Source organism: Schistocerca americana, chromosome 2 (assembly GCF_021461395.2).
Source record: "Schistocerca americana isolate TAMUIC-IGC-003095 chromosome 2, iqSchAmer2.1, whole genome shotgun sequence".
Classification (NCBI taxonomy): domain Eukaryota; kingdom Metazoa; phylum Arthropoda; class Insecta; order Orthoptera; family Acrididae; genus Schistocerca; species Schistocerca americana.
This window is the reverse complement of record NC_060120.1, coordinates 432,724,528-432,749,711: the sequence shown is the minus strand read 5'-3', so window position 1 is coordinate 432,749,711 and position 25,184 is coordinate 432,724,528.

Sequence of the window (25,184 nt, the reverse complement as noted above, 5' to 3'; positions counted from 1 at the left end):
ACACTGCTGTAAGGCATGTTAACACTGAGGTGAACAGGATGCTCCAGACACTGGCCAAATCTCACATACGTATTGTTCCAGTAAATGCTATTGGTTGGTGGGGATACACTACACATGGCCTGCACCTGAATAGGATGGGGAAAAATAAGTTAGCTTCTCTATTAGCAGAAACTGTAAAGCAGTCCACAGTCACACAAGGGGTATCCCTGTGGTTAATGGGTCCAGGCGACAGGTTTTTTTAGGTTAAAGCCAAAGTCCAAACAGATGACAATCAAGGTAAACAGAATAAAAGAAACTTCATGTACAGTAAATAGGTGTAAAGCTAAGGGCAGTATCAACTTACTTCATCAAAATATCAGGAGAATAAAAAATAAAATAGATGATAGCAAAGATAAGAATGAGACTGATATACTCTGTCTGTCTGAACACGTAACTGTTGGCATGGATAGCGTCAGTATAAGCAGGTGTAACATAGCATCTTACATTTGTAGATCTAGAATAGATAAAGGAGGAGTTGCCATTTTCATAAAGCAAGGGTATAAATGCAAAACTATAGAAGTAAGCAAATTTTGTGTTGCTCAGCACTTTGAGGGTTGTGTATGTGAACTTCAGATAGATAATGTAGTATTGATATTAGCAACAGTGTACAGGTCCCCATTAGGAGACTGGGAGCTGTTCATAAAAAAGTTTGACTCCCTATTATGCTGGTCTGTCAGACAAAAAGAAGGAGTTATTAATCAGTGGTGATTTCAATGTAAACTTTCTAAGTAATTCTGATAGGAAAAGTGAACTAGAAGTGTTATTAACAACATATAACTTAGAATCAGTGATCAATTTCCCTACACTTATAGCTAAAGACAGTAGCATGCTGATAGATAATGTATTTGTACAGAAAGAGGATGTAAATAAACTCGTGCTTTCCTTGTGGTAAATGGTTGTCAGACCACGATGCACAACTGATTAACTTACAAAACCTAACAGGGTGTACAGTTCAGAAACCATTAAGTAAAAGTGTGAGGTCGCTCAACCCAATACCTATAGAGCAATTCAGAGAAAGCTTAAGAAATGTTAATTGGGAAGATGTATATAATGAGCCAAATGCTAATGATAAATGCAACATATTTTTTGATAAATTTATATTCCATTTTTAAAAACATTGTTTCCCAAAGAAAATTACTAACTGCAACATCACAAACTTTTCAAACAAACCTTGGATTACTACAGGTATTAAAGTGTCTTCAGAAAGAAGAAGAAAACTGTATGAGATGGTAAGAACTAGTAAAGATCCAGAAGTAGTTTTACACTATAAAAATTATTGTAACATAGTGAGCAAAGTCGTAATAAAATCAAGAAATATGTATGTTAGAGAAGAAATTAACAACTCTGGCAATAAAATAAAACCAATATGGAATGTTGCTAGAAGGGGGACAGGAAAAGTAACCACTGGGGTGGGTAGTACTATTATTAAAGAGAACAAGACCATCCTAACCAACAGTATACAACTAGCTAATCTATTTAACAACCACTTCTTAAGTGTAGGAGAAAAAATTGGCGAGAACAGTTCAAAAGAAAAAGCTAGGCAGTACATGGAAGAGCCTGCTTTGAAAAAATTTAGTAAGATTAAGTTACACCTAACAACCTCTTGTGAAATAAGAAAAATTATTAAATCTTTGAAAAATAAATGTTCTGTTGGAGTATATGACATCTCTAATAAGATATTAAAACAGTGTGGAGCAATTACAGCTGATCTTTTGAGTCACGTATATAATGTATCAATAACTCAAGGTATTTTCCCAGACAGGTTAAAATATGCCATTGTCAGGCTTCTCTACAAAAAGGGGGATACCACAGATGTCAATAATTATCGGCCAGTATCTTGGCTTACAGCATTTTCAAAAATCTTTGAGAAAGTAATGTATTCAAGAGTGGTTAGCCATCTCAACAGTAATGGGATACTTGGATTTCAAAATGCTGTTCCACTGAGACAGCAATATACAATTTCACTGCCCACATAATAGTGTGTTTAAATAGTAAAATGTCACCAATAGGAATTTTCTGTGACTTATCCAAAGCATTTGATTGAGTGAACCATGGCATTATGTTAAAAAAATTGTGGTTCTATGGTATAAATCAAACAGCATATTAGTGGTTTAAGTTATATCTACACAACAGGAAGCAAAAAGTTTCTTTATATGGTTTAAGTGATTTAAGGAAGTTCCCCACTTCATCTAACTGGGGTGAAATTACATTAGGTGTTCCACAGGGTACAATCATGGGTCCCCTTCTGTTCGTGATATATGTGAACGACCTCCCTTCCTATCTGAAACAGGAAGCTGAACTGACACTGTTTGCTTATGATACAAGCATCATTAGTAGTCCAGTAAAAGAAACTCCAATTGAAAATGATACAAATAAGGTGTTTGGAGAAGTCATTAATTGGTTTTCTGCAAAGGGGCTTGCTCTAAACTTTGAAAACACACAGTACATCCAATTTTCTGCTGCCAAAAGTACAGTTCCTTCAATAAATATAACATATCAACGGAAGTCAGTAGACAGGGTAGAACATAATAAGTTTTTGGGTGTACATATAGATGAGAATCTTAATTGGAAAAGTCACATTTTGGATCTTCTAATACGACTAGGTTCAGCAACTTTTGCAAGCAGAATAATTGCCAATTTTGAGGACATAGAAATTAGTAAGCTGATATACTTTGCATACTTTCACTCTCTGATGTCACACGGAATAATATTTTGGCATAAATCAACATTTAGACAAAAAGTATTCACTGCGCAAAAGATGGTGGTTAGAATAATGTGTGGGGTTCATAGTCGCACATCTTGTATGCATCTTTTTAAAAGATTGGGAATTCTTACAACAGTGTCAAAGTATATTTAGTCGCTAAGGAAATTTGTTCTCAACAACATGGACCAGTTTAAAAACAACAGTGACATTCATGATTATAATACCAGAAAAAAGAAAGACTTACACTATGTTTTACTCAGCCTATATTTGTCACAGAAAGGGGTAAAATATGCTGCTATAAAAATTTTCGACAAATTACCAGATGAAGTAAAATGTCTGACAGACAGCAGTAATAGCTTCAAAAATAATTTGAAATCATATATCCTTGACATCTTCTTTTATACCATAGATGAATTCTTGAATAAGAATGCATAAATCTATAAATACAGTATATGCATTCTGTGCCATTTAAGGGAATGGAGTAAATGATAGACATATTAATCTTAAACTCTGTATTTTAATACATACATATTCAAAAATCTTGTTTCATATGTGCATTTCTTGTCTGATTGACACTTTCCACATCATAATGGCTACCGTACCGTGCAATTGATCAGTGGAACACGCAACCAACTAACTAACTAACTGCCCTGTGTTCACTATTTTAGTTAAAGCTAAATTTGTGACTCAGACAAGATGTTATAAGTAGGTATGTAGTGATAGTTCTGGCGCAGAATGTGTCACTGATGATGTCATTTATGAGTCTTGGGCATCCCAATCCCAAATCCCTCCCCTCCCTGCAACCCATCACCCTCGCTCACCCATTTCAGAAAGGGCAAGTGCCCTTTGTATAAAATGGCTGGTATTCAAAATTTGGGTGGCCAATTCAAAATTTTGGCAGAAAATTTTAAAAATAGTCCAATTACCCTAGTGCAGAGAAAGAGCTGTTGTTGTCCTAAATATATATTGTCAGGAAATTCAAAATGGTCCATTGTCATACTGGTTGACTTGGAGTACTAGTATAGTCTTGCTATGATGTTAGAGTACAAGATGACGATGCAAGATGGTGGACCTGGATAAGACATATTGATGAGCCAAAACACTATGACCACCTGCTTAATAGCTTATTTGCCCATCTTTCGAAGGAAATAAATCACTGATTCTGCTTGTCAGGGACACAATAATTTGTTGGTAGCTTTGTGGTGATGTGTGGTATTAGATGTATACGCACAGGTCATGTAATTCACGTAAATAATGGCCCACTGATTTGCGTACACGTTGATGGATCCTGATTGCGACTCAGATAGGTTCCATAGGACTTACATCAGGCGAATTTCGTCGCCGAGACATCAAAGTAAGTTCACAAAATTTCTCCACAAACTACTGTAGCATGATTCTGGCCTGAGGCATGGACAGTTATACTGCTGAAATATGACATAGCCATCAGGAAAGACATCAAGCATGAAATGATGCAGGTGGTTCGCAGCTTTCAATGTATCTTTGATTACTATCACAATTCTGATGCAAGTGCAGGAGAATGTCTCCCATAGCATAATACTGCTCCCACCAGCCTGCGCCTATGTCACACTGCACTTTTCAAGCCGCCATTCACCTCGATGATGGCGTTTGTGGAGACAACCATCAACCTAGTGTAGCAAAAATATGATTCGCCCAAAGAATCGACAGGTTTCCATAGATCAATGGTCGAATCCCAGTGGTCCCTTGCCCATCGTAATCGTAAATGATGATGTCGTTAGGTCAACACGTGAACACACAGAGTTCCATGTTCAATAATGTACGATGAACAGTGTGCTCCGAAATACTTGTGCGTACTCCAGCATTGTGTTCTTTCGACAGAGATGCCACAGATCGCCATCTATCCAACTTTACAGAACACACAAGCGTCCGAACCCCACATTCTGTGAAGTGTCTGAATAGTCGCTGAGGAGAATATGAGTATAAGGGGGCGTGCATAAAATATAACATATAATGGAAACTGATTAAAATCTGCGGCTTAAAAAATTAAAAAAGAAATTTTGAAAGAATAATTGAAAGAAATTTGAAAGTACTCATATTCTGAGTGAACTTTAGCTGGCTTTAATATCAACAGACAATCAATATTCAATACATTATTAGATTGAAATTCGTAAATTTACATACATCCTTTTCTTGTTACCACTATTGGTATGACAATATTGGTTCCGGATCGCCCCTCCTTTGCTCACGCTAATTCTTCTTGTTAGCTTCGATGTTGTTGAAGGATTCTCGGCGCGTCGCGCAATATTAATCAGAATATGAATGTGCGAATTAAGTTTGCTATCCTGATAGCTTTCTATAACACTTTTTATCATACAATTGGAATACACATTTTTTAACAACGTGAACTCGACGGAACTCGTAATACGTCTGCGCGCTATCACTTATTGTGACAAATCGGTGAATATACACAAATTCATGAGTTGAAGAGTTTATCTCTACTTGTTTTGTTTCTATGGTACAAAATTATACATATATATATATATATATATATATATATATATATATATATATATATATATATATAACAAAATTATTATTATTTTATATATATATATATATATATATATATATATATATATATATAATGTATAAATAGAAAATAAGGAGGGGGAAAAGAAAAAATAACAATAAAGTGATACATAACAAGTCGTAGACTTCCAACCATTTAGCGTCTAATGGCAATTTCACTATACTTCTACCTCTTTCTGTAGATCCTCATGACAGAAGCAGGTGAACATTCTACAAGCTTCGCCATTCTCGAGATATTCGTTTACAGGCTATGTGTAATAATAATCTGTCCTTTGTCAAATTCGTTTGTCTCAATGGATTTACCCATTTGCACCCCGCATCTTCGCTAGGGTGATCTGCCTTTTGTGTCTGCTCTGCTTGCATGTTTTTGCTACTGCATGATATTCCTGCAACGCCACCATGTGGCGTCAAATGCCATGGTGGACTGTTGCAACGTTTCTGCAAGTCTTAGCGAATTTCGTGACTGTGTGTTTTCGCACAGTAGAACTGAGACAGTCTTATCGCTGACAATAGAGATTGCGGTTACAATGAAATTAATATCTATGTAATTGGATTATCTATATAAATTTAAGCGAACAAGGACTCACAGCTTCTTTGTTCTCTTTCTTCCTGGTCAACCATTGTCTGGTATGCTCATAAAATATATTGCTTGGTCTATGTTATGTAGAGATTTTGTTATTTGTGCTCATTTTGCATAATAATAACTAATTAATTTCATTGTTTTTGTTATTACGACTAATCATACCTTTATTCCTCAGCTTTTCTCATGAACTTGACAGTTAAATGTGGCTCACTTTGTGTGGGGATGTCTGTTAGTAAATGATTGCGTATTAATGGCACCAATCAGTGTAATACATTAGGTTTGCTTTCAGAATAGAAGCTGCATTTAAAATTTCACTTTTCACAAAATGAAGTCCGATAGCTTTTAGGTGTAGGTCATGTCCCAAAATTATACTTACCAACAGATAATCCCAGTAGATGAGCCTAGATTAAAATTATAGTGGCAATTATATTCCAATTTCAATAACTAAAAAATATGTTTACATAATTTTCTTGCTTTAATTGACGACTCATTTAGCCAAAGTTAATTTTAATTTGATTCAGACTTGCATTTGAGTTCAAACATTTTAAAAGCCAAAATAATATAAAAATAATTACTAATTTCAAAACCGAATAATAATAATAAATAATAAAAGCCACCATTAAACTGTGGTCATAATGTTTTGGATTATCGGTGTACAGCTGACACACTATGGCTGATTTGGAATACTGGTGCAGGCTCTTTGATGTCACAAGCTAAGACTTAGAATACTGGCAGTCTTGCTATGATGACAGAAAAAAAGATGGCGATGGAAGATGGCCGGTCTATACAAAATATGGCTACCATAAGATAGCCGGCCTGGATAAAACATGGCCAACATGGAATTCAGGTGCAGTCTTAGTATGATGTCCCAACCCAGCTCTTGCAATAATGGCACAGTCTTGCTGTGACATCAGCAAACAAGATGGCCAATGTGGAATACTGGAGAGGGAGAATCAAGACTCTGAATACTGACAACAACCTAACTATGACATCAGAATTTTGTGTGTAGGTCCAAGCCTGTCTGCTGACATGTTTTCCCTCCAAGCTACTATTCACTCAGAGGTGCATCCTCTGTCTCCAATTAATCCCCACGCTGGGAGGGAGGGTCCACTCCCACAGCCTCTGCTACCACCATGCTGCTCCCACTGCCACCCCTGTGCATGGCACCACAGTAACTGACCAGATGTGTCTGTAGCTGCTGCTATTTGCCTGGCTGCGTGCAGTGCTCCAAAGACAAGTATTGCAGTGGGTAGCTAAGTGTTAGCTGGGGCTGTGAGTCATAAGTGATTGCTCACATCAACTCGTTCATGTCTGATACAATGTCTATGTGGCGTTTAGGTAAAAATGTTCATATTTCAACAGTTTTAATGGATACTTTCTTATAGGAAGGATGCATGCAACATGGATGTTATCTCCCATTGTAAACAATTTGAACACTTTACGCAGTTCTCTCTCTGCCTACGGTAAAGGAATGGAAGTGATCATCCGTATAGACAGGATGCGTGCTTTGCACATGTAACTAATCATTGTAAATCATTTGAACACTTTATGCAGTTGATTCTGCTTAAATTGAGGTGTAAGTATGTCCATTCTTGAAGACAGAACATGTGCAATGCAGATGTAACTGGACATTGTAAACAATTTTGTGTATATACTTATGACAGGGTTGAGTGAAAGAAAATGAATGACTACAGTTTAACAAAAAGATTTATTTTTGCTCCTCAAAATATGTTTTTTTCGAAAAATATGTCTCACTTATTGGGCTGTATCACATAATATATTTGTTCTGAAAATAAAAAATAAATTGGAGATAATATTTTTCATACTAAGAAGTACATCCCACATACTGGACTATTTCCTTTAGCATAGATGAACTATAAGTCTCTCACATCTTCTTTATACAGAACAAAAAAACTGTATGCAATATTTACAATAAGCAACATAACAATTTTCAATAATATTTTCAAAAATATATCTCATAGATTATGTTTCACTCTCTGCAGTTGGTAGACTTTTATTTTTCCAACTGACTGGAATATCACACATTTGTTTTACAAATAGTTATTGGACTTTTACTCTTCCAGCAGCTTGGAATATTCATTTCACAGTTTTTTACAGGCAATTGATGGTCTTTTAATCTTCCAGCGACTTGGAATTCTTGGCAGACTTTTACATTTTAGTTGCAATTCACATGAATGTTTATTTATAGTTTGGAAGCATTACACATTTTAAATATGCTTGACATAGAATATTTTATTTACAGCTTCCTCCTGAGACATACGACACTAAACTAATGTGATCTCTTTTTGGGTATGTTCAGCAGCATTGAAAATTAACCTACTATACATACACAATGTGCAAAAAACAGTGTGACTCACAGAAAACTATATGTCCCCACACAAAGGGTGTGGAAAAAATTAGATTAACTAGAGCATACAAGGTGTGCAAAAAAAAGCAAAAAAAAAAAATCAGATTAACTCATGCACATGGCAGAACTCCTGAAGATAGTAGTTGACTGTGGATATTGAATCACAGACACAATCCCTTTGACTGTTTAGAGGTGTCACTAAACCCACCCAGAGATGTAAACAATCGTGCATGAGAGCGCCTATTAGAAGGAGGGTGTCCGACAGCAGATCACTTGCACTCATTCCACTAGGAAGAAGGTACACAGTTCGTGTTGTCCGTAGTGCAACCACGCCTAGACAGTCAATACGGCAGTTCGATCGCGTCCACTTTGTTACCTTGTGCCAGGAAGGGCTCCCAACAAGGATAGTGCCCAGGCATCTCGGATTGAACCAAAGCGACGATGTTCGGACATGGAGGAGATACAGAGAGACAGGAACTGTCGATGACATGCCTCGCTCAGGCCGCCCAGGGGCTACTACTGCATTGGATGACCTCTACCTACGGATTATGGCTCAGAGGAACCTTGGCAGCAACGCCACCATGTTGAATGATGCTTTTACTGCAGCCACAGGACGTCGTGTTACGACCCAAACTGTATGCAATGGACTACATGATGTGCAACGTCTATGGCGAGGTCCATCTTTGCAAGAACGACACCATGCAGCACGGTACGGATGGGTCAACAACATGCCGAATAGACCGCTCAGGATTGGCATCACGTTCTCTTCAACAGCGAGTGTCGCCTATGCCTTCAGTCAGACAATCATCGGAGACATGTGTGGAGGCAACTCGGTCAGGGTGGCACACTGTCCAGCGAGTGCAGCAAGGTAAAGGTTCCCTGCTGTTTTGGGTGGCATTACGTGGGGCTGATGTATGCTGCTGGTGGTCATGGAAGGAGCTGTAATGGCTGTACGATACGTGAATGCCCTCCTCCAACAGATAGTGCAACCATATTGGTGAGGCATTCGTCTTCATGGACGACAATTCACGCCCTCATCATGCACATCCTGTGAATGACTTCCTTCTGGATAACGACATCGTTCGTCTAGAGTGGCCAGCATGTTCTCCAGACATGAACCCTATCGAATATTCCTGAGATAGATTGAAAAGAGTTGTTTATGGACGACGTGACACACCAACCACTCTGAGGGATCTACTCCGAATCGTTGTTGAGGAGTGGGACAATCTGGACCAAAAGTGCCTTGAAGAACTTGTGGATAGTATGCCATGACGAATACAGGCATGCATAAATGCAAGAGATGTGCTGCTGTGTATTAGAGGTACCAGTGTGTACAGAAATCTGGACCACCACCTTTGAAGGTCTCGCTGTATGGTGGTACAACATGCAATGTGTGGTTTTCATGAGCAATAAACAGGGCGGAAATGAAGTTTATCTTGATCTCTATTCCCTATATCTGTACAGGTTCCAGAACTCTCGGAACTGAGGTGATGCAAAACTTTGGCAGAGTGTAGGGAGGAGCACCACCAACACCACCGTGGAGGCACTTCAAGTGATCTTCAAACATGAGTGCCCAATTCGCCGCAAACCACACACCCTTTGTCCTCGTACCAGTGTCTATATAGTGCACATACATGCTTAAGCAGAGACTACCAAACTTCACAACAGGCGACTCATTCCACTCATGAGACCAATAAACTTATCGCCAGCAGGTGTTACGCCATAAGGATTGTAGGCTGCAATACCAGACATGTCGAAAGTGTTAGGGTGGCCCCTTATTACTTCATCTGGATCACAATCGCCGGACTAGTAGATGAAGACGTTGGTATAAGTATGAAGCAACATTGGATTTGCAAAGTGAGCTTTCGAAAAACCGTAATGGAACTGGTACATGTGGAGTTTCGATAGGTCCAATATGTACATACCAATCTAAAAAGATCTCATGAAACCTATCGAAATCTTAGCCATCTCCAGAGTAATGGAATCCTTGTTGAAGATTTTGGCCTGTTTAAAATTTGGGTTGGCTATACAATCTACTGTGCCAGAAAGGTGCTTCCAGTGGATAATTTAGTGAATTCGGAATGTTCTCTGATATTTTGCGTAGTTTTGTCGAAAACTGCCTTATTCATAAGTTCGTGAAAATCTTTCTCACGTGTACACACCGCGAGTGTCCTCTTTTTGGTTTTTAAATCAATGTATTCCTTCAACCAGGGACGCTGCTTGAAGGAAATAGCGCCAACTACAACTTGAAGCATTGCTGGAGATTGTGATACTGTAGTATGTATATTGTATTACCCGCCAGCGTTGTTATCAGCTTGGGATGGGAATCGGTAACTCAGTGCTCTGGACACAGTGGTAAATCATGCAAACTGATACGATACATTAGATCCACCTCTAGGGTGTACCATTTTTCAGAATCTGCCTGCACATGCTTGGTTTTTTTCCCTGACCTGATGCATTACTCATCAGAGGGCCATCGAAACCCTTCAACCTGTAGAGATTGTTGCATGCCTTGCCCTTGAAAGTTATTTACATCAACGTACATGTTGTAGCTCAAATCAACAGATGCACTGAACTGTTCACACAGTGTTTATCTTCCATGCCTATGGGCACACTGTCATCGTCACCACGAATCCCTCGTTCAAAAAACAACAGCTTGTCAACATTGGTCAAGGGTCCAATATTGACATGTGTATTTTTCAACAAAGTGTCCCACAAAATCCCTGGCGTAATGTAGTAACCCCCAGGATCCAGTTTGTATATGTCCATGCATATACTCTGGAATCATTGGAAAATATCTGCAAGTAAGTACACATCCATGTCCATATAAAGTTTCGCATATTCCTTTAAATTATGGATGGCGAACTCCTGCCGTACATTCACCGTATACCCATACTTCGCATACGGTATGGCAGTGCCTGAGAGTTTGTTGGATAATGTGGTTATGTCAGGTGGTGTGTTTTTGTTGAGTTTTCCCATGGATGCATATATTAATATGGAAGAAAAACCTTCTTCATTATGGGCTGAAACTTTGTATCATATAGAAATGCAGCTTGAGTGAGATGTCAATCCTCATGATGCATCATTTCAGAAGCTTCCATAGTGGTGCCTGGATGAATCTCTGTGAGTCGAGCAACTTCAGTGAAACTTTCTTGGTGATAATCTTTAAAAATGAAATGTATCTCTCAGTGGTGTCATGTAGGACTCTAACCTGATCTCTGCTCTTTCCATAATCAGCCAAGAGCTCGACTATGAAATGAGCGTTATACCTACTTAAATTGAGGGTGAAAACGGGTTTGTGTCCTGGAAGTTGGTAGTTCAAGTTGCATGTATCGCGTGGAGCATGTGGAATTTGCCATTTAGATGGCAATGATCCCTACGTGTTTTTCCAGCTTCTTTATCTAACAGTTGCAAATGTAACAGTCAACTGCATTCTCATACAGTGATTTATCCCCTTGCATTTCAATTGTTGGAATGATGCCGTTGTAAGTGCCATCAACTTTCCTTGTAAGGCTTTCAAGCTCAGAGAGCATCATATCCGCAGGTTCGTCCCCAATGTACGAATCAAAATGATTAAGACTTGAATAGTACGAACATACAAGCTGATAAGCAGCAGCAAAAGGCATGTATTCTGTGAGAGTAGTAAGTGAGGCAGTAGTGTTACCTCCACAGCCTGCCATGGGAGCGAGAAGACATTTGTAGTCTGTGTATACAGCAAAGGGTACATGCTCCTTGTGGAGAAAATTCTTAAACTTTAAGATTTTATTCTCTTTGGTAGGTATTATAACACATTCCAGGTCCTTGGTAAAGTAATCTAGCCAATGCTTCATCAACAGCTCACTCATACTAAACGATTTCAAGTACCTAGAGCAAAAATGCTGTCTATGTGTTTACTTATTTAGGAATAGATAAGGTGGGACATGTTTTGGATTCAACAGTAATGTTATCTGTCATGTTCAGTGACTAACCGTAAATCACCGTGTTTTGTTTGCCAGCCAGAGACTTCAAAACAGTAAGTGGGTCCAATGACATTGCGTGTAACAACACTGTCATCTGACTTACATTCCCTCAGGACACTTACATGAATAGATATGTGGGAATTCTAGCTCACAAATGTACCAATGTCCTGAAGGTTCACGGGGAATTCAATACCATTGTGTTTATAACATCCACTAATATCCACACGGCATTGTTCTGGATGATGTGCATCTTTTTTGTAGCTTCTTTTGCAGGTCAGAAGTGACCACAAAAATCAGCACTGGTCTTTATTTTGACATTAACAACGGCCTTTTTATCAGAAATATTCTTTGGAAGGCAGATATGCGAGGACTCTCCGTGGAAAAGATCATATACATGAACGTGAATCTCCAAATACAGAACACCACAGAGAGCTTTACCCGAATCTCTTAGTTGGAAATCAGAGAGGTGGGACTGTAAACGCTTCATGGTACCATCATAAACTCATTTCGCAGTTGATGCGCCCTACGTTATCTCGCCCGTATTACCTCGATTATGTATGATGACATCTTTTGAGACGGCCTCCTTAGGTGAGAGAGTGAACTCACAGCATATTGTAGCAAAGCACTTAATGGTGGAGTACTGCATATCCTTTAAGATCTTGGAGATTTCCTTTCCAGAACAGGCAGATGCCTATACAGGGAAAAAAATCGGGTCTTAGTACCCAATTGTATTACTGATGCAAGTAAGCAAGATCCTGTCTCCAAGTGAACTTTGAATCACTGAAAATAGTAATTCTGCGAGACATGCTTTATCCTCACTATCAGAATGGGTGCAGGGGCTGCTGCTGGTCGATAGCTCATCGTTGCTATTACTACTGTGTAGATACCACCTCAATGATCCAGGTGTCGGCGACGCTTGCGATGGTCCGGCTGAAGGTGCAGGTGTAACCGCCAGTGGAGGTTCTACCCCCACTACCAGATGTGGTCTGGACGCAATCAGGATTGCTAGTGGAACTCCAGCCGCTTTCATTGCTGCTTGTAACAGTGACGATGCAGGCGTTGATGGTGCCAAGGACAGCAGTCCCAGGTCATCAAGCAAATCTGAAATACCACACAACAACAGTCCATAAACATCAGGAAAAAATTTAGACACCTGCTCAGTCAAGCAGTTCTGTAAGCATCCAAAAAAATTTATACAGTGATACAGAGATAATTACTCAGGAATTTCACCATGCCCAACTGACTCATAGCTGTATGCCCTCCATCGAACCTTTCCTCCACTTTACTCAAGAACTCATTATTACTTGGAACTGAAGGTTGCCTCATTGGAGGTGTTACAGACAGCAATGATACCTGAGGCACCTCAAATGCATTCAGCATTTCTGTGCAACAGTACAACATTCCATGAGTATCAGAAGATAACTACACAAAAAACATGGACACAGACAAATAAAAGAGATACTCAAATAAAAATTCAGCATCCCAGCATCCTCATCATCAGCATCATCATCATCATCATCATCATCATCGTCCTCACATGGCACCTAGCTTGTTGGGAGCCACCGCCCCATCACAAAATGCATTGTGTGATGTGTCTGGCTCACTAGATCTATAATGTTTTTGTTACGTATACATAAAAGAAATGTAGTAGATTTGTATACACTCATATATATGGAGCAAGTATCACGAACGATACACAGGTTAAGTAAAAACATGCACAAGTAGGAAATACTTCCGTGGAGAATCAATTCTGTGATTTTCTTCCCTGGCACTGTTCGGTACTACCCATCAGGAGGTTCAATACCACTCTCCTGTGAAGGGGCGGCCAGCATTTAAATACAAGGTGTGACATCCAGTCGCCACCCTCAGATGTTGGCGATGCTGAAAGCGGGCTAGGGACACTGATCACTTCTGAAGCAAACAACGATGCTGGTTAAGTAAAGAAAGAAATATTGAGACACTTGCACATGTATTGAGGGACACCCAGAAATAATGGTACTTGCGTGCAAGCTCCTTATCAAGCATCAAAGCAGCAAGCATCTCGTACTAGAGCCAGGAGCCGAGCAGATGGCCTGAATCAAAGGCTCAGACGCTTCTGCAACCATTTAGGCTCCGGATTCCTCGTCTTGCGCCGTAGGGTGGTGGGTTTCAGGGTTCTACTTAATTGTTCAGGGGTCCACTATACAAGGAAATGGCTACACAAGTGGGAGGGGTTGAGTGAAGGGAACTGGATGGTTTTTCTTTTTTTAGGTTAGAGGGTCTAGAAAAAGGATGTCAGTCTCGAAGGGTGGAGGGCAAACAGAGGAAAGAAGACCTAGAAACAATTGGCATTGCAGTTGTGAACTGTCATAGCTGTGTTGGAAAAGAACCAGAGCTCCTAGTGCTAATAGAAAACACTGAAGCTCAAATTGTTATAGGTACAGAAAGCTGGCTAAAGCTGGAAATAAGTTAGGTCGAAATTTTTAATGAGGTCCTAACTGTGTTCAAGTAGGACAGATTAAATACAGCTGGTGGTGAAGTGTTTAATTCTGACAGAAGTATTTTTACCTTGTAGTGAAGTCAAAGTAGATAGTACCTATGAGTTAGTATGGGCAGAGGTTATACGTGACCACCAGATTAAATTAACAATGGTTCCTTTTACCGATCTCCAGAGGCAGATGGTATAGTTACTGAACATTTCGAAGAAAACATATGATCTAAAGTGTAGTAAAGCAGCTTAAATAACTTAATAAAGGCAATCTTACTGATCCTGATTACAGACCAGTCAGATTCCTCTCAGAGTATGCTATCAACATAATTATGCAAGTTAATCAATTGATCGGTTAATTACTCCCACCCCCTGATGATGTCATGATTTTCCCTAGCCAGCATGTTGATCTTCTCCATATCTCCCCTCGCTTCCCACTTCCCATGCCCCTCCCCCTACAATGATGGGAAATTGAAATTTTGACAGGAAATCCGAAACATGGCGGGAAATTCATATTTGTAGGTAGGAATATCAAATACTGTGTGTTGACCTTGATGTTCGGACACCAAATGACGTAGATCACAACACCACCACCACCAGAAGGTGCTGTAGGTCCTCCACCATTCTCCATTCTCCATTCGCCACACCCCACTCCCCAACCCCAACTCCCCACTCCTCACTCCCCTCCCTATCTGGAAACTGGTGGGAAAAGAACTCAGTCTGTGTTCGGTTTCTGGATAGGACTGACATAAGTCTTTATTATTTTGTGCACAGCTCGAAATATTGTTTATTTAAACCATTTGAGTTGCCATTGATCGAACACTAGACAGTAGCTCCACCCATTTCGCCAGTAACTGCTAGATGTGGAGTGGATATTTTCGCTATTAGTCTAGCACTGAAGAGTTGCTCCATCCTGTCTAGCCAATAGCACTATATGGGAAGGATGGATGGTAATAATAATAGGACAGCAAGCTATCACTGAATTACAGGGGAGTAGCCTCCTGCCAAACTACAAATGCATAGCTGCTGTTAGAGGAATATAAGGATGAGTAATAATAATATTAGAACAGCGACTCACTTTTTTTCTTTATTGTGATTTCGTTCCCCTGCTCCATGTGGGTAGGGGAGGGCTGGCAGTGGCAGAATCCGCCACTCTTCAGTCAGGTGATACAGTTAATAAAAAGATGAAAATGATACATATAAAAGGCGATAAAAAGGGGCATAAGAATGTATGAGGGGGAGTTGGAAAATGAGTTTCCCTGTCGACTGTGGGTAGAGTTGTGTTATATGGGTGAAAGACGACACGGCAGGTGAATGCACACTTGCAAGACACCGATACACCATTGGGTAGAGGTTGACCACGATCAAGCAGATGGCGCTGTCACAGTGCCTGCGCAAAGTGGAGGCCAGCTGCTCAGTCTTTTCCTGGAGCTATGGAGAGAAGGTGCGTTTTGGAGTCGTGGTCAAAGGCGGAAGTGAGAGCTGTTATCTGCTATGAATGGGCACATGGAGTATCAGGCACAGAAATTCATAACCGCCTTGTTGATGTGTATGGGTCACATGTGATGTCGAGGCTAATGGTGTGGAGATGGTGTCAGCAATTCAGTGATGGACGTCAGCAAGTGCAGGACGTGCCGAGACCTGGACGGAAGCGCACGGCCACTACAGATGCAAATGTAAGGCAGGTAGATGACATTATTAAAGCGAACCGGCGTATCACCATCGATGGAGTAGCGGCAGAACTTGGAATTGGACATGAGCGAGCTCACAAGATCATCCACGACATTCTTCGATACAGGAAGGTGTTAGCACGATGGGTGCCCCGCCAACTGACCCTGACATACATGGAACAACGGATGGCGTTCAGCCTGGAAGAGCTTGTGCGTTACCATGAATGTGGCAATGACCTTCTGGGGGGTTGAAACGTGGGTGCACCATTACACGCCTGTATCGAAGGCTGCATACATAGACTGGAAACATCCATCATCTCCTGTCCAAAAGAAGTTCAAAAGCACTCCATCTGCAGGTAAAGGGCTAGTCATCGGTTTCTGGGACGCCAGATGAGTTTTGCTGCTGGACTTTCGGGAGGATCCAACCATCTATGGTGCGCAGTAATGTGCTACTCTGTCGAAATTGAAATAGGTGATTCGGAAAAAGCGGTCTGGCCTTCTCAGATCTGGCATTATGTTGTTGGATGATAATGCGAGACCACACATGGCGACGGCAACGCAAAACCATATTGCAATTCTTGGTTGGGAGTGGCTACACCATCCACCTTACAGTCCGGATCTCGCACCAAGTGACTTCCATCTGTTTCCTGCTTTGAAGAAGACTCTCGGCGGAAGGCGCTTTGGTAGCAATGCTGACGTCAAACAAGCCGTTCAATGCTTCTTCTGTATGCAATGCCCTAATTTTTTCCTGGAAGGCTTTTTGAAACTTATAAATTGGTACGACAAATGTCTCAATGTACATGGAAATTATATCGAAAAATAAAGATACGTCTTATCTTTAATGTCTCATTCTCTTTTTTTTCCTTCCACATACAACTCTGACCACAGTCGACAGGGGAAACTTATTTTCCAACTCCCCCACGTAGTACGAGGAGACAATGGGTGTTAAAATATAGATTTACATGGATATGTTCATTGTGAGATAGTTAAAAAAGACCACATAATGATAAAAATACAGTTGGCGATTTGCATAGCATGTAAAATACACTGAAATCATATGCACAAGTTAAAAGTTGGCCACAGTATTAAAACACACCAGAACGACGACACAACGACGACACTATAAAACCACTGCATGCGACAGAGCACACATGACGAAGTACAAAAACTGCTGGGAGGGACGTGCTGAGGGAGGGGAGGCCTGAGAGAAGGGAAAATAATGGACAGGAAGGGACAGTGGGGGAGGGGTCTGGCGATGGTGGGAGGAAAAGAAAGGGGGTCGGGGGAAGCACCAAGGGGTAGGAGACGAGTGGTGTGGGAGAGGGAAAGGCAATCCAGGAGGGAGTAAAGATATGTGGAAGGGGTGTACTGGAATGGGAGAGGGCGTTGGAGGGAGAAAAAAAACCGTTCAGAGTAAGGAAAAAGGAGAGGAGAGGAAACCCAAAGGAGAGGGGATGATGGGCTTAGAGTTGGTAGGAGGGGTAGCTGTTAGTGCGAAGCTCATCATCTGGGAGGGGTAGGCACTGGAAGGTATGTTGGTAAAGCAGGTGGAAGGCATGGAGATGGAGAGAGGGCGGGATACAACAGTAAAGGCACAGAAAGAGGCTGGGCATACAGAGGATAGGAGACACCAGGAGTGGGAGAGGGGGGCTATCGAGTGTCCAGATGATATACAGGGTGCGGATGTGTTTGAGGAAAAGGGAAGATGCGGGAAGGGGATGTCGTAGAGGACAAATGTATTATCGAATTTATAAAGTGATACATAGTATAAATTTGATAGTTACAACTTCCTGTGCTGTTAGCTTGAGAGACGTCGAATGTGACGAGACATTTGTTTACTTCAAGAGTGTTCGAAAGTGAGAAGGCATCCTGTGACAGAGGTAGAGCATGCCCTTAGCACTCCATCATGAGCCAAAAATGAGTTTCCTGTAATGCAGGACGTGGTAGATAAGAGCAGATTTTTCTAACTTCTAAGAGAATACTTAGAGGAAATATAGATTATAGTGTTGTACAGGATTTTCACAACACATAACGATACTTTAGCGATGCGAAAACGCGTGTATGGTCCGATTTCTTATCTTCGAAAATCTTCAGTACATATGAGAAATTCGAGGTGTGTTGATTAAACAACATCCCAGTTTCGGAATTTTTTTTTAATTTGAGGGCTCTATGTCTGGGGCAGGACTGGAGTTAGTCGGAGTCGCGCCTCATTGTGTCGCAGCTGGCGGCGGGAATGGTCAGGTGACCAGAATTAGAGGCTTAAGAAAGATGTCACGATCTGTGTTTTCTTAGCCGGCCATCTCTTCAGGTGTACAATATACTCCATACATGGCGCTGGACTAGACTGGAGGTGACTGGTCAGTTTTCTTCTTCATCTTGAGACACTGTGTTTAGGTAAGTAAATGAGCATTACATTTGTGGAAAATATGATATATTTCCCATGTTTCAGTTGCCGAAGAAGAGAATTGTGACTTGTAAATAGGTATAAGTGCGTTTCATTCCCAAATGATGTTGCTACAGGAGTCCTGTATAAAGGGACAGGATGTTACAGGCGCAGTGGGACCCTCGACTGTCACCTCACCTGGACCCCCATCACCATTTATGGAGGTTGGAAGTTTATAGTTAGCAGAGATGGAGGTTAGAGGTCCGAAGTGTTAGCTCGTGCAGGTCGTCTGGACGTGTCTGTCATAGAGATTTAAAATTATTTACGATTATACAATTTTTTGAACTGAGTGTCCCATTATTAAGGTAAAATTTGCTAAATACATTGTTTACTCTGCAACAAAATCTTTTCTTTGCTAACCACAAGCCAATTAGTAGTTAGAGCCTACAGTATTTACTTAACTGATTTTATTGGTGCTTGCTGTATCGCTGAAGTTCGTGTAATGAAGATTTATTGTGAGGTAAGTGTGGCATGAAATGTATAGGTTATTGTTGGAATTTCTTCTAATTCGGGGCCATTCTTTTGTGTTAATTATATGAGCAGTCAGATTGCATATTGCTGTATATTGTGGGTCATAAATGAATAGAATACGTTTGAGTGGTATTTGTCAGGAATTATTCTGTAGGTCAGATATAAAATGATAAAGACAAGCAAAGTGACATTACGTTCAGTTTCATTCAGCAGTTCAAGCAGGTTCACTTGCATTCAGTTTCACTCAGCAGTTTCAGAATCAGATTAAGAAGTATCAACTTCCCAGTTATTACAGTCCAAGTAAAAAAATTTGATATGAAGAAGTTTCAATATAACATAATTTCTTCATCCACATGTGAGGAATGTGTCCTGCAATTTGTACTGTGCATTTTTGTTACGCCCTGAATAGGGCAAACAACGTGCAGTGTGCAGGATCACATTATAGAGCATCAGCAGCATACTCGCCCTCTCCAAGCAAACAAGTCCGCTATCACAGAACACTGTATTTCCACTGGTTGTTCGATGAAATATAATGAAATAAAAATTGTGTCCCATAGTCAAACTTTTGTCACTCAGTTATCATTGAATCAGTGGAAATATAATGGTCTGAATCCCTTACGAATCGAGATGACAGTTTCTAATTCAGTTCTGCATGGGACTCGATTATAGAAAAACTTCGTCTTGTGTGTAATCGGCGTCATCCTGTGGTCTTACTATGGAAAGACAATAGTTTTGATATAGAAGATGTTCTGACACAACCACAAGCGCCAGAACGAAGAGGAAGAACGCAAGACCAGAGAAGGCGATGAGGCGATGTCAGCCAATAGCCCGCTGACAAGGACTGCGCTGTGCCAGGAGCGACATCTACAAGAAGTGAACATAAGCGCCGCTCCTGCCGGCCTTTGCTGGAAATTAGTCGAACGTATTCGCAGAGTATTAGCATGGCCTAGCAGAGAGAGCTACAGTATCAGATAGTAGTGATCCACGAACTGTGTGTCAACTTGCAGGAACATTACATATAGCCAAGGACTCTGAATTATGTTGCATGTCACCAACCGATTGTGACAACATTTTGTACATTCAAGTTAAGTATTTTCAAATTTGCTTTATAGAAATAAAACTATTAATGTTATTTGCTTGAATTGCTGTGTATCATTCTGAGAATGCAGCATTCTTTAGGCCCCCCATACGAGATGAGTGGGCAGTACCCCACAGTTGGCGATGAGAATCCTCTGAACCCAGTGCCCAACAGACACGAACTTCTCGTTTATGTTGTGCTGGCGCCTTAGTTCTCTCTTGTCTTTAACTCACAGGGGCGCTTAATTGATTGAACAATTTCTTGCCGTTCTTGCTAATCAGTGTTTTCAGGTGGGCTTTATAGAAGATCTCTGTACATGTCTTTTTGTTGCATTTGTGTCTTCCAACATGCCCCCCTCCCCCACCTGTCTCGCCCCCCCCCCCTCCCCCACTGCTCAGGCGCCGCAGACAAAAGCGTTAGCTGCCACACAACTAATGTAGATGTTTCATTTTCAGACGAAACAAATATCTACACTGCTCAACACAGTGCAGCAGCTACTGGCCAACACTGTACGCCCGACAGAACAAGCACCACCTTCTACAGCTGCTATACCCCGTTTTCGACAATTTTGTGAACACGAAGAGGAATGGGTCGAGTGGTTGGCCCAGTATGAGGCACATATTCCTAGCTCACAAGTTACCAGGTATTGTGAAACTTCCCTCCCTGTTATCAATGGTAGGAAGTGCAGTGTTCAGACTTATCCAGAAGTTATATCCTAACGCCACTCTGAGTGAACTGTCGTATGACCAAGTAGTACAGTGCCTAACTAACTATTAAGAGCAACAAGTGAATGTGGTAGTCGCTAGGTATCAATTCTTTAATTGCAAAAAACTGTCAGAACAAACTTATCATGAGTGAGTAACACATTTGCAGGGGCTGATATAGAAATGCAAATTCAAATCTGCTTGCGGTGCTTTATATTCTGATGTTATGTTGCGTAATTCGATTGTGTACAATGTATCTAATGTTAAATTCAGAGAACAGAATCTGAAACAGTCTGATCCATCATTTCACCAGGTAGTGCAAATACTAGATCAGCACTATTGCGTGCCTTGTCGGCTCATACATTTGAGCAGCCAGCTATTTGCTGGGTTGAGTCCCTTGCTTGTGATCTCCCTATTCACCTATGGCATGCGCTAGCTACGCCAAGTAAACAACGTATTCGTGGAGTATTAGCATGGCCTAGCAGAGAGAGCTACGGTATCAGATAGTAATGATCCACGAACTTCGTGTCAACTTGCAGGAACATTGCATATAGCCATGGACTATGCATTATATTGCATGTCGCCCATCGTTTGCGACGACATTTTGCACATTCAAGTTAAGTATTGTCAAATCTGCTTTATAGATATAAAACTATTAATGTTATTTGCTTGAATTGTTGTGTAGCATTCTGAGAACACAGAATCCTTTAGGCACCCTATGCGAGACGAGTGGGTAGGACCCCATACAAGACACGAACTTTCATGTTGGAGGGCCCGCAGAGCAGCACAAGAAGTAACAGCTTAAGTGCATGAGCTTAAGCAACGAAAGCGCAATGCGAACTAGGAACACCATGAATGTGCTGGCAGGATTTTAATTAGGGAAGTCAGAAGACTCTGAGCTGAAATATAGTGCCAGAAAGTTGAGACATCTGGAAACTCTCCCAAAATTTCGTAGAATCGACGGTTTATTTCTGTATTCCTCAATAAGCAATCTTGAAGTTAATGCGTTAAGTGTTTGCTTCTCAAAGATTTCTAATTCCAATACTGAATGGAAATTTTTATATCTCTCTGGCAATGACATCACCTAGGTTATTATCATCTTCTCTGAAAATGGTTCGCTTGCTACCTTCAGTTTAGTGTTGATCTCTTCTGTTTTCGACATAGCTATAACCACTGAGTCATCAGCAAGTTGGAGAGAGAAAAACTTATGCTGGAGTAAATTGCCCTTGCTTTCTGTCGTAAGAGACCTAGAAAATTAATATAGTTCACTTGAGGCACTTTTCTCAACTGAGGAACTGCAGAAATCAAAAAGACAATTTAAACATCAACATCACAGACTCTTTCTCATACATGGTATTCTGTTTAGTCCACATGCCAGCTGATGTCGTTCGAGAAGTAGATGAGTGAGGGGCGCTGCCTTCAATTACTTCATAATAAGTTCCTGCGATTTTGCGCATTTTTCCATCAATGTTTTTTCCTCGGCTTCTTTGTCTTTCAGGTGTTTAATGGCAATGCCACTGATAATATCTAAAAAGCCTTTTCCTCTGAGTATCGCTTCCATTTGGAATTTCCATACTCCCATTTTGTCCCCTCCAGACAACTTCACACAATGATATGTAGACTGTACTATTGCGCTATGACAGCATTACACTGGTAATGTCAAATTTGCTGTCACTCACGATGCCAAATTAAAACTCTGCCACAATGTAGAGCTACCGAGAGACAGATTCAAATGGGGAAGAAATCTAAAGATGAGCAGGGAGATGTGGACATTTAGCCACATCTCTGGATATGAAACACAACAGCAGACAAGCCTGGAGTCTGCTCAGGAATCTCAGGAATGACTCAACAAGGCCCAAAACACTTCAGACTGGTGTTTTGCCAAACCAAATCGCCCATCAGCTTCTACTCAGTGGACAACCATCCACAGATTGCCCTGGCTTTCTGTCGTAAGAGACCTAGAAAATTAATAAAAATCAGTTGAGGCATTTATCACAGTTGATGAACTGCAGAAAATAAAGAGACGATTTAAACATCAAATAAATTAAACAAAAAGTCTGAAAGTAATGAACAACTGTGTCAGCATGATACAGATCCTCAAGGTGTGTAGAAAGGCAAGAGTGGTAGCCCTATTAAAACCAGGTAAGGATCCAATGTTAAGAACTTTTGTCCAGTATCTCTGATTACTATATATCACCTGTTTCAGGTCATCCATAGAATGATGATGGGTAGAATATTGAAACCTGAGATGAGATCCTAAGGCCTGGACAAGCTGGCTTTAGGCCAGGACGCTCTTGCACTGAGAAACTCTGAATTTAACCCAGCATATTGAAGACGGATACGAAAGAAAGCAGGAGACTGGTGTGGCTTTCATTGATCTGAGCGCAGCCTATGATACTATTAACCACAATAGACTGATATGTATGGTTTACCAGGTGACTAAGGATTTTGGATTTTTAAGATTTGTATTGTGTGTACTATAGAATAGGTGCCTCTATGTTACCATGCAGGAAAATAGAATAGTATGTGGCGAAAAACCAAAAAAACGGTCTCACTCTGGGTAATGTATTAGCTCCATTGCTGTTCAATATATATGCCAATGACCAGACGACAAATCCCAATGGCAGGCAGTTTATATATGCTGTGACATGGCCATGGCTGCCCAAGGGAGCACCTATGAAGAAGTGGAAAAGAAATTAACTAGCAGCATTGAAATAATCGGTGATTGCTATCACAAGAACCGCCTGAAACCAAATCCAGCAAGAATCAAGGTTTTAGTTTCCACCAGAGGAATAAGGAGGCCAAAAGAAAACTCCATATGCGTTGGAAAGTACAAGAGCTAGAGTACTGCTACACTCCCAAATACTAAGGTGTGAAGTTGGACAGAGATCTATAGTTTAAACATCACTTTTTGGATACTAAGCAAAAGGTCAGTGCAAGGAACAATATCATTCATAAACTGACCAAAACAAACTGAGGTGCTTACCCACAGATGCTTTGAACAACAGCTGTTGCACTCAGTTTGGCAGCAGCTGAGTATCCCACAACTGTGTGAAAGAATCTGGCCCACATGATGTGGCTGTAAATCAGTCATACTGCATCATAACAGGGTGTTTGAGGCTCATGTCGATGGAGAAGATCTACTCTCTCATAGGGGTAGCTCCCTCCAGTATATGGTAGTAAGCAGCTGCTGAAGTGGAGAGGAAGATACAGATGGCAGATAATTGTCACCCTTTACAAGTATACCAACAATAGCCCAGGTCGCTTCGCCCACGAAAGAGCTTCCTTTTGATGTCAAAGCCAATCTACATCATCATTGAAAAGAGGAGACTTCAGTTATGGGAGGAGGTAGCTCCAAATCCTATTCTGCGGCCGAAAGAAGAACTTGGGGCTGGAAGAAACACATCCTTTACAACCTAGAAAGCTCTCAACATGCTGAGGACGAGGGTCTCAAATTGCTAATATAATCTTTGCCGATGGGGCTACCACTATATGACTGTGGGAATGTCCAAATGGACAAGGGCTTACTGACGTGCCCAGACCTCAGCAAAAGCTGTACCCTGATAGATTTCAGGTTAGCAAGTGATAAGTTCATCTGTGTAGCTGATTACTGTGCAAAACTATTTAGACTTTAAATTTTATTACAGTTGCCTTATACTAGATTTCAATACATGGTGTTCCAGACATTATACTACGAGGGTCAGTCAAAAAGTAATGCCTCCTACTTTTTTTTCTACGTTTAATTGTCAGGAAATTTAAATGCAATTACATAGGTTGAAAACCACAACATTGAGGATCATTTTGTCATTTTTCAATGTAATCTCCGCCCATCTCTACAGTTTTGGTCCATCTTTGAACAAGGGCATGTATCCCAGCACGGTAAAAATCACAGCTCTGCTTCCTAAGCCAATGACGCACGGATGTTTTGACGGCCTCCTCATCTTCAAAATGAATCCCACGATGAGCTTCTTTTAGTGGCCCGAACAGATGGAAGTCTGATGGTGCCAGGTCAGGGCTGTATGGGGGATGAGGCAAAACTTCCCATCCAATTTTGACAATCTCGTCAGAGGTGTGACGACTGGTGTGTGGTCTTGCATTGTCATGCAAAAGAAGAACATCTACCATTGATT